Source organism: Chroicocephalus ridibundus, chromosome 6 (genome assembly GCF_963924245.1).
Source record: "Chroicocephalus ridibundus chromosome 6, bChrRid1.1, whole genome shotgun sequence".
Lineage (NCBI taxonomy): Eukaryota > Metazoa > Chordata > Aves > Charadriiformes > Laridae > Chroicocephalus > Chroicocephalus ridibundus.
The window spans coordinates 23,483,419-23,495,193 of NC_086289.1; the positions used below are offsets into that span (position 1 = coordinate 23,483,419).

Below are 11,775 nucleotides of genomic sequence, written 5' to 3' on the forward strand. Positions count from 1 at the left end.
GATAATGCTGGGCTTTGCCATATGGTTAGATTTGTATGAGGGTTTCTCATGGAAAGCAAGAGAGTGTAAGAAATTGTTGCTATATTTAACTTCAGTGTCCTCACAGGCACAGCAGACAATTGGAATGGACACTGTTCTAGTATTTACAAGTGCAAACGATGCTCAATATTTACTGCATGTTCTGTTTAAGAGGACTACAGGGACTTTAAGCAAGAGAACATATGGATAGATCAGAGGATCGGTAATGCAATACTGAGCTTTTCACCTCTAGGTCATTGGTTCAAACCTAAACTGGTGGGTAATGAAGGCAAGCTATTATCATCTGACAGCTCTGGCCTTTGCAAATTGATTTGTCAGGCTCAGTCCAGTTCCCATCAAACTCAAAATTCACCATTACAATTTGCACTCCTGAAAACAACTTCACCTCAGCAAAGTAACAAAAAATTGAACAGAGACAAAAGTAATCTCTTACTCCTCGGGCACCATCTCCAGACCAGGACCTAGAGAGAGTGCCAGAGGAACAGTGAAAATTACACCACCAGTAGCACAGCATATCATTCTGTGCATAAAGATTACTTCTTCCTCTCAGATATCCGATTATAATTACCTCTGTACCAGTACAAAGCTTTCAGGTTTTCTGGTACTAAAGAAAGAAGACAAGAAAGAAGAAACACCACTATGAGGTTTTTAAAAATGAAATTTCACAGTGCTGCTAAAGATTTCTTTCGATATCTTGTTCAAAGATGCCTTTCATAAGGCTGAAGGTTTTGATGAAAATGTTCACAGTGCTCTATAAAAGGAATGTAAAATTTAATATCCATGTTGTCATGATGTATTTGTAGCGAAAATGTTCGAACACCACTTGTAGCAGCAATGCTTAAGAATTGTATTCCCTGCAGATGGGTTTAATTCAGAAACTGATTTATTTACAAGTTACTATGAATTATACTGGAGAAGTCACGTTTCTACAGTATTTTGTCATAAATGTTAGACAGAAAATGTACAGATTAGTCCATAACAGCACATAACTTTCTGGATGCTTTCATGATTTGAACAAAAACGGTTTTAAGCCTCAAAACCGTAAGTCTAGCCTCTTCCTTTGCCTCTTAAATAGTTTGGCAACAGTCACAGCAAATGCTCTGCAGGTACCACAGTTCTCCATTTTACCAAGTGATAAACGCTACAGAAGTGAATAGAGACAGCAAGTTTTGATACAGCATCTTTCAAGATCACCTTTACTTCACATGTTTAGGGCACTAGAAAACACAATCTACTGGAAGTTTTCCACTGTATGAACACGAAACATCACTTCTAACATTTAAAACTAGAACAGAAGACATACAGCTCACAAATCTTGGAAAGCATGGAAAAAATAACTTAAGAGCCTCCCACTTTCCTTGTGGGTTCCTTGGGTTTTACTAAGGTGTTGATAACATACTGAAGTTTCTCCTTCCTTTTTCAACAACTCCAGAAATAGAATACCTACTGTAACTTTAGGAAAGCCACAACAGGTTAACTTCACAACTGAATGATTGCACATAAGTTCAGTAAGCTGAATGACTGAGCTGACATGTAGTCTATTGCTATAAAATCAGAGTAGCATAGCCAAGTGATGCCCTAGTTTGGCCAAACACTAGTCCTGTGTCCCATAGACAATGGTGGGTGAGATCCACCCAAACCTTTTAATTTTCTCAGGTCAAAGAAGAGGAAACCCATGCATCGAGTGACATAACGGGGACAAAAGAAGCAATAAACTGCATAGTAAACTTGCGTGTCAAGAGACACAATAAGAGACCTATAGACTGTGTCACTTGCCTTTGAAAGTGTCCAGGCTGCAGCCAGATGATGGCTCCTCCTAGCAGTCTTACACACAGGGTGCAAGCCTAGGAAAGGGGGCTGCCTACAGATGAAGGCAAAATCTTAAAGATTAAAGACTACCTATTCTTTAAGTAGCAGTTAACAATAGAGAGATCCATGCAAGATGATCAAAATTCCTTGACAGTCAGTAACAAGATTTCTTGCTACTCCTCTCTGCCATCAAACTCTGCAAAGCTGTGCTAGGAAATGACCTTCAGTGACAGAAATACACAATAACTTTGGAATGGTGACTGCTAAAAGGCAAAAGTTTAGACAAAGGCAAGAAGCGGAGTATTTCAGAGAACAAATTAAACTAAACTGTTTGAATAAATGTGGGTGGAACATATGTTAGGAAACTAAAGGATGTGTAAGGGATTTAAATTTAACATGAGAGAAATGAAAAGACTAATAAGTTCTACAGGTGCCAATAGGGACATTTATTATAAGACTTAGACTTTTATTGGTTCTGAACAGTAACATAAGCAGTTTTAAAAAAAGAATAGCTGCGATTCGTTATTAATTCTTTCATCTTCCTGCCTCAGTTTCCTTTTTATATCACCTGCTGCATTTTGCAGAGTTGCATCAAAAGACATTTGGGACAGCCACAACTGTTCTTTATATAGATATGTTTATAGAGCACTCAAACACAACAGAGACTAAATTCTGATTAGTGTGGACAGAACCTACTGTAACTACAATAATGTGATACCTAAGAGCTCTGCCACTATTCTTTCATCCCTACGTAACGTTTTTGAAGCTCCACAGAATGAGAAATAAACACACTTTCTCTTCTATGTACTCTCCATGAAAATTCGCATAAGAAGGCTTAATGCCTAATAACATCACCAGGACTGGATAAAGAAGGATTTAAATTCCCATTATCCTTTTTAATGAACTCGTGACTACAGTCTCAAAATAGACTGTTAACCCAGAACAGAAAGAAGAACTGACATAATTTTTACCTGCAACAACTGAAAGAAATGAACTGAAATGCTTTTTAAAGATGTCACTAGCATAAAGAAAGCAAAATTTATAAATTCTCTGAGATAACTGTAACTTTGTCTGTACTGGACAAATCAAGTTCACTTTTCCCCCTCACCTCACCCCAAGAACAGCGTAGTAAAAGGCTTCCTGGCTGGCATCACCCAGGTGAGAAAAAAAAAAAAAAGAAAAAAAAAGAAAAAGAAAAGGCTCCCACTTAATTCAGTCTGAATGATATGCAGCATGCTTGATTAGATATACTCTTGATTAGGCACTCGAATAGAATTTAAAGAGTATCCCATCTAGTGAAATTATAATTATTTCTCTTACTTCCTAAATGAAAACAGATTTCAAAAGGCTCATTCAAATTTTTTGTAGTCCATAATACATTTTTGGTAATTATTTTGTTCAAGTTATGTATTACCTCACCAGTTTAGTTCTCAGCACAGCAGTACTTTCTTTCCCTCTGCAAACAAGCACAAGACTATCTATGTTGCTATTGTTTTCCAACACTGCTATTCAAGTATATTGCAGCACATAACCTTTCAGTTGTAGATTTTCAAGTCTGAAGAGCAGCACAAGCTTAGAGGTTTGTTTTCAGTACATACTTCTTTCTTTCAAACTGCATGAGAAATTCCACAACTATTTTTCCTCCCATTTCACATGCGTATTTTTTCCATGGTTATAACACTCAGAATTTGTCCTGAAATCTGAAAAGCTCTTTGAATTCTTTTCACACGCACAGTCAGCCACTACAATACTCACAACAACTTCACAGAGCTGAAAGACCAGAAAGCCATTGTGTCTGAAACTTTTTTTGAAAGCAGAAGGTGTATATTGTTGTGGTTTCTATTTAGGGCTGTAATTCTCATGAATCCTCACTTATAATCCTCCCACTGAATGAGGGGTCTCAAGCGGGATCAGGTCCTGGAAAAGCAAACAGCTTCTGCTTTTTATTAAAAAAAAAAAAGCACATGCTTTTGCCTACCTTGGACCAGCATAGCACATGTAATACTATAACCGAATGGCTTCTTCTAACCAACAGCTTCGATACAACTTTAACTTTTAATGGCAGTTGATCGCATCTGAGTTATTTACATATAACAACATAAGTTGTTAGATGTCAGTTAAATATACTGACACTACAGCGTCAGCGATGCTAATTTCAAAGGTCCCTGCTGACAAAGGGCCTTTTTAGCATCCCATATCCCTTTTCCCGTACCTGCTGCTCCGTCCCTCTGCTCCAGCTGAGGCAGGCAGGGGGGTCCTTCACCGACAACCACGCCGGAGGTCAGGCCCCGGGGGCCCCGGCGGAACCTCAGCACCGAACGGCTGCCGGCCGCAGCCTACCCACGCGTGGGCTAGGGCCAGGCCGTGCGGGCACACGGGGCTGGCAGCGCTCTAGAGAGCTGGGAGAGCCGCCGGCGGGCCTCCGGGCTCACGGAGCGAGCAACCGGTTAACGGCTGGGTTGGTGTTTTCCCTGAGGGGACGGGACGGGATGAAAGAAGCCCTAAGCATTACCCAGAGCGGTGGATCCGAGGTTCCCGCCGCGCCCCTCAAGGACCCTGCCGCTGACAGCCCCGCGGTACAGGCTGCCCCGGCCGCTCGCCCAGCCCGCCCGTGCCGCTGAGGGAATCGAGCCCTCCCGCCCCACCGCCGGAGCCACGGCCCCACTGCCGCCCGGCTCAGGACAGCTCCAGACAGCCGCAGCGGGACCCGGCACAAGGGGAGAACACAGCGGCGGTTCAGTAAGTCCCTACCTGCCGGCATCGAGTCCCGCCGCGGAGCGCAACGTCCCCTCCCCTAGACCGCCCTCATCCCCCGCTGCTATAGCTACGGGCAGCCGCGGCCGCCGCCTCTCGCGAGAGGCGCCATCTTCCCGCGAGAGCCGCGGGCCGCGCCGCTGGCGGCGGGGGGCGCCTCCTCTCGCGAGAGGGCTGAGGGAGCACGGCCAGCTTCGGGCTGGTCTGGTATCTCCACCGCCATTTCTCGTTCCCTCAGTGCAGGGCAGCCCTACCCTGGGTGGGGGCGTCTCAGAGGGCAGTCGGCCTAACCCGATGTCCCGTCCCAGAAGGGGCGAGAGGTCTCCGGTGTGTTTAACCAACCCCCTCGTTAGGCGGCAGCCTGTAGAGCTCTTCCCCAGGCCCAGCCTGAAGCCAGGCCGTAGCTAGGAATAATTCTGGGGGTGTGTGGCTGCCTGAGTCCCGGTAAACTGCCTGGCTCTGCAAAGGTGGCAGGGGTCGAGGCTTGCCAGGTAGGGACAATTGCAAAGTACAGGCTGTGATGGCTGTGGGATATGGCTGGAGCCAAATAACAGTCCAGTACATTCATATCTAGCAAAGTTTACTTGTAGTTTATGCGAGAGCTGGGTTTCCTCACAGGTTAGACCCATAACATGTTAGGTTCATCATCTGTCCAAGTACTTCAGGTGTGAATTAGACCATCTCAGGATCTAGGAAAATTCAAATAAAATCTACAAATTTGTATTTTGATTTTCTGACTACTAGGCAGTGTATGAAATTATTAACTCAGATTCCCTGAACTGCATGATCTGCACATTGCAGTATGTGATTTTCCTGTCACCATTGCAGAGTGCTGGTAATAATGTTAATTCTGGAGTAGCAGTATTTTTGCTGGTATCCAAGAAACTCTTTTCAAGCCCACGGAAATAAGTGTGTCCTTTCCTGTGAATTCCGGATCGTGTGTAGAGAGAGCCCGGAGATTACTGGGGGACTGACATTTCCATGAGCAGTTGGTATCTCAGTGCTAGCAGCCTGGATAAACAATGTAATTAATTGCTCAGACTGAACAATGAAGATATGAGGGCTAACACACTTTCTTTTCTGCCCTTGTATTTCAGTGTTCCCAACATCTTAGAGATATGCCTTTTGTAACAGTCCTTAAAGGAGTGCCACCAGCTCTGTAAGTTGTGGAGGAAGTTCTTTTTATCCAGTTGTTGAACCCCATCTTTACATACAAGAAGTGAGTTGATGCATAATGTTCTGTATCTGAAAGATGTATTTCTGATAATTCAGGTATACCGTCAGTGGTATGCCTGAAGGACTGGGACTACCTCTTGTTCTGCCCAGAGCAAACACTTAAAACATACTGTTTGTATATACAGGTGTCTGCAATACTGTTTGTGCTGCTGCTGTTAATGTAGCATTTCTAACACCACTACAATAATACCCCAAAAAAAGTTTGTGCCTTTGGAAGAATGCTTGTTTACTTGTTGTGGCTTCCCATCCCATTTCAGTCTTTTGCTTTGGGAATAAAGCCAGTTGTACTGGGAGAGAGAGCAAATGAGGAAGGCCTCAATCCTCTCTTAGGGACCAGAGATAATTAAGAGAAACATTTAGAGATAGTAGATATAATGAAGCCCTGAATCCATGCTAGCTTCAGGCCCGTTAAAGTATGGCTGTTTTTATAATAGAATATGGAAGTAATTACTCATCTGAGTCAGGCGCTGTGGAGTTTGACTAAAGCGCTCTTCAGTGTAATTGAATTTGTATAGCATCTGTGAGCAGGGGAGGTCCTGTGCAATAAGGCCCATAGGTTGTCCTTAGGCTGGCCAGCAGAAAGTTTCTCATTTGTTTGTTTCTCCTTCCAGGGGCGACTTTGTTTTCCCTGCAGTGCATGATGTGTAATGAGATTGTTGCTTAAGGCAGGAGCTTCCCTCAGTAAGAAGGGGAAGTCTGCAGAGTCCTTATTTACCCTTTTGTGTAGAGGGATGTTTTGGAGTACAAGTAAAGCATTGCTTAGTGGGAGCCTTTTCCAATGCTGTTAGTGCCCTCCTTGTATGTTTTTTTCTCCCCATCTACAAATGCAGGGACCTGGAATAAAACAGTGGTGCTGCCCTTGGCTCATATCTGAGCTTGGGAAGAGTTGAGACCTTTGTTGGCCTTTCGTACTATGGTTGTGCATTCCTTGTCCAAATTTCCCAAAAATAAGTGTTTCCAGTAAGCCTTGACAGAAGAACAAAGAAGAATAGTTATTTTGGTTTGGCACTAGAAGAAGAACTTATAACCATAAATTAATCTAGCCTTATTTTACATTTATTTGTTCACTGTGGGTTTTTGAAAGGCAAATGTTCGTTATGACTCTGGCTAGAGCTATAACTGTAACTTCTTCCTATTTTTAAAGGGTAGTGGTCCCTGTCTACAAATTTATTTGTGTCAGTTCTCTCTGAAAGTACATTGGACGGAATTTTCTTTAAATGAAAGACAGACCTAAAATTCAAACTTTGCACAAACTATTTAGTGTTTTTTATTGTTAAGCAAAAGGTCAAAACAAATAAACAAAAAAGCCTGCAGGTTTTCTTCAAAAAGGTTGGAAAATGTGCATTAAAATTTTTGATTTAAATAATGTTTCTAAAAAGTATAATTGAAAATTAAAGGAAGAGTTTATATCTGAGAATTTGTTTATTAAGCTGACTGGAGATTAGGCTGCATTTAAGAGCATTGCTTCAAAGTGGTTTATGTAGTTCTCTTCCCTTTACTGCTTGTGTTAATTAACACAATATATACCTGAGCAAGTACTTGCACTCATTAAAGCATCATTTAAGCTGTACTGCAAGCAGATCGTCATCAGAGAGAAGATGACACTTACTGTGTGTTAAACACATAGAGAGCAAGAGGTATAGCATAAAGGCACTGCTAATTAATTACATTAGCTGAAGAGACTTTCACTAATAGATATATGATGCCATGAATATAATTAACAGTCTCAAATCCCACATACTCAGCAGTTCACAAAAGTTGTAGGGTTTCACAAAATGTGTGCAATCTTGCTTCTGCCTGTGTCTGCAAATTCTGTTTGATTATCTGTGGTCCTGGTCAGGCACATCTCCAAGACAGAACAGGCAACTTGTCTAAACTAGTTTGTAACCTGCAATTTGAGGATTTGGGCATAGATGAGATTGCATATAAATGTACTAATGTGCTGTGAGCCAGCAAACTTTTCTGATACTCTTTCAAGAGAAATCAGCACATGTGCTGCTGATGGGCAGCGGTGGACCCCCTAAGTTGCCAGAAAAATGATAACAGCAGCTTGTTGTGCCAAGGGCCAGTCCTTTGGAAGTGGGGTGTTTGCCAGATGATCGCACCTGTGGCAGTCGTCTGTGGAAGAGAACATATACTTGCAGACAAGCTAGGCAGGAAAAAAAAACTTGTGCAGTGAATGTTCAAGCCTTGCACCACAAATCAGCACTTCCCATGGAGCAACAGGCACATGCAGACCTCTTTGCTCTATAACAGAATGATCGTGTTCAGGTTCTCGTCTGTCTGGTGCCTGCCATCTTGTATAAGAGAAGTGAATAAATTTTATGTATTCACAGTATGATTTAAAAAAAAAAGTCAAACAAGACACAGCCCATATTCTCCCAACAGCCTGAAACTGTTCCAATTTTTATTTCAGAGAGTCACTAAGCCTAACGACAAAGCCATCTCCTCTAAGTGCTCTTTCAATAACAACATCAAATGTAATTCCCAGATGTTAGCTGTATGAATTATATCATCATCATCACTAATGGCAAGCTGCTCACATGAGAGAGACAATTGTGAGATGCAAACCCTTTGACTAAGGAATACATTGCAGTCAAGTGGAAGATTTTCTGTGCAATACAGAGAAGCATACCAACTGTGCTACTACCTGCCAAATATTTATGCCATCAGCTATAGCTTCAGGCAAGAATTTATAACATAAGTCCATATTTATGGACAGTATTGCTGAGATTTGTTAAACACCTTCCTTTTACATTAAAACATGGGTGTTATTTTTTACACATTTTCAGTATGACTTGGATTCTTTATCATACAAGTTGCCTTACATGAGATAAGCATTTCAAAGCTTGGAAACTGTAAAATAATATTCCTAAAAATAACACTGTTAATAAATAAAAATATAATAACTTTTGTTCTGAATGAAAGATTGGAATGTCAGAAAATTCTATCATCTAATCTGTTTTTCATGGGCCAGCCCCTCTCTATTAAATGGATTTTTGGCTGCTGTTCCATGGAGTATAAGCTTAATATCCAGTACATCCTCTATGAGGGAACTGTAGCCTGCCTTTACAGGAGGATGGGCTCAATAATTTGTTAGTTCTTTTTTATCTCTAACTGCAATGATCCTGCTTAAAAGCAGATGACTGAGTTTCCATTCTGTAGCTCCTAGTATGTGGGGGAAATTCACTATAATTAAATCTTATAAAATCCTCTTATTTCCAATATAAATAATTCTCTGACATAGGCGATTCCCCTGAGTCTACATCATAGCCCAAGGAAAACAAAGAGCAGGAGCAGTTACTTACTTCCTCTTAAATATTTGAACATTTTGGACAAACTCCTGCCCTGATTACAGTAGCTGCAAGCCTCACTGAAATTAATTATTTTTAAGGCACAATTTGGATTACTGATTTTTCTTACTTCTAATGTTACTTTGAATAATGACTAAACTAGCATGTATTTTAAGCTATGTAAACAGCAAGACTATAGTGTGAATTGTTCTACAAAATGTAGTGTTGTATTTCCCATTTTGTACTAGAAACAAAAGCACATAAATCCTGCTTGACAGGATTTGAGATTGAAGGTGTACTGGCAAAAGAAGACCTATATGCCTCATTAAGCAGATTTACCGAAATTGAAGGATCCTCTTAGCTTACACGTATGGATTATAGCAATATTATTAATAATTTGCAGTGATACAATACTAATTCCAAGCACATTGCAACTTTTTATCCTCATTTAGGGTTTGGGATAATGGAGCACACAGACAAAAACTCTTGTCCAACAGTACATTATGAACCCGTGAGAGCTTTGGGTGTATTCCCCGTCCTTTGACCTACTTGCTGGATGATGCTGCCTTCCTTGTACGTGGGGACTTTGAAAATACACCACCAGGGAGCACTGTGCTCTTTCTGCACAGTATTTAACTTTCCCTGCATGCTTAAAGACTTGTTTTATTTAGTCTTTTTTTTCCCACGTGCTCCAGTAGAGCTCAAATAATTGTTGTGATTATGTTGGAATTCCCAAACATTTTGGTATCATTGCCTTGTGTGCACCAATAGCCCTTACTTGCCCTGACCAGCCTTAGCTGGGACCTTCACTCCACTTATGGCCCAGAAACCCCATTTAAGCTCAATAAGTCTGAGGCCCTTGTCTGACCTGTGTTGTAGGGGCTCTGTCCCCTGGGTGGACCTGAGATATGTGCTGTAGCTAGCTTGTGTCCTAGATGGACTTTGGACCCACAGTGTAGTTTGTATCCAGCCCTGTCTCCTTTTCCTCCTGACCAGACACCCTGGAAGGCCCCTTGCCTGATTTATCTGCTCCCCATGTGTGGGATGAGTGATGGACCGTGTCGTGATGCTGTGCTCAGATGTGGTGGGCTTGTGTGCTGGTTGGTGAGGGCACTGCTTGTGCTGGGCTCATCTGGGGCTCACCCCTCCTCGGAGCAGCCAGCCCTCTCTGCACCTTGACATGTCTAACTGGACCATGATCTGGAGTATCTGCTACTGAAAACAGACCATGACATTCAGATACCAAACTGTGTTGTTTCTGCTGCTCTTCACATATTTACCATGAAAGCATCATCTATTTCACAGTAAAAAAATCATGTAATTCCATATTCCAAGAGTCTAAAATCCCTGTCAGAAAAGGGGAGGCAATAAGTGGCATATTTTGTGGGAAAATATTTTGCTCAGTGTCACCTAGTTTTCTCTGAAATTTCCTCTGTCTTTCTGAAGTTCTCGCATTCTCTTTGGAGCTTGGATTCTTGTAATACAGTTAGAATACTTTTCGAACTGGAAAAGAAATTCCTCCCTCTTAATTACAATGCAATTGAAAAAGCTGGATTTATTAAAAGTGTTGGAAAACCCACAGCAACCTTATCTCCAGACAGAGATCAAATACAGAATAAACTAATAGTTTAGTAGGATGTAAGAATTTCCCATTTAAATGTCTTTCACCAGTGAAATTTGCATGTATTTATGTTGGTATTAGATAAGGAAATTAGTGTGGGAAATGACTTTTCAACTAATTCCTGGATCCATTTTATGCAAAGAAACAAAATAGGTTTTTCTAATGGTTTATTTTCAACTCGAACTTCAAATACTTTATAGGAGCATGTCAAAAAAGACAACCTTTTTCATTTTTGTTGAAATGTTCTTCAAAGTACCACCTTAATGTTTCTAACTTTAGTCATAGGAACTGAGTTATGGATACTTCTTAATCATTTAATAGGACATATCATAAATGTTCTTTAGCCATTTCAGCAGAAAGGTTAGGAAACTACTTACTTATTACTTCTGCAGCTTAGTAGTAGTAGTAGTAGTAATAGTAGTAGTAGTAAATTTTTAAGCGATATCAGGGTAGCCCTGGCAGTAGCCTTTTAGAGGACTGTAATAAAGCCAACCTTGTAACTATCCAAACAGAATAAAAATCAAATATATGGTTGCAGGGATTTCTAGACAAGGAGGAAAAACTAGTAAATTAAAAGTACTTCAGTGGAAGCTGTCCCTGTAAATAAGCTGTTTAGCCCTGTTTATAAGAGGAAATGTCAATCTAAAGAAGGCACCAGGAGAGGGAATTCCAAACCAGTCCCCATGCAGGCTGAGCTAGGGTATGGTAGTGAAATGGCAGTCTTGTATGTGTCAGAGTGCAAATGTTCATGAAACAGAAGGTATTTCATATAGATAAATAAAGTTCTTTATTGGTTTTCCACAGTGCCTGCCTTTCTGTCTATGTGTGTGGCATTGATAAAGCTGTTACAAGAAATGGAATAGACTTTGATGCTGTGTGTTTGAGTAAGTAATGCACAACAGCAGGTGTCAAATTACTTTTGTTGTAATTAAAGCTTTTTCTTTCTTGCTCTGTAACTACAGGCAAGTCATCTGACTTGGGTGTGCTTCTGTTCCTTCGTGACCCATTGCCTTCTTGGTCTCT

General features: G+C 41.1%; 1 protein-coding gene across 1 annotated transcript in view; it reads right to left on the reverse strand.

The window, feature by feature from the left end:
* USP54 (ubiquitin specific peptidase 54) overlaps positions 1-4,689 on the reverse strand; it is a 104,183-nt gene extending 99,494 nt beyond the window's left edge. Inside the window, exon 1 of the mRNA XM_063337487.1 lies at positions 4,600-4,689. The gene's annotated coding sequence lies outside the window, so the exon portion shown is untranslated. The remainder of the gene's footprint in view (positions 1-4,599) is intronic.
* Between the last annotated feature and the right edge of the window lie 7,086 nt (positions 4,690-11,775).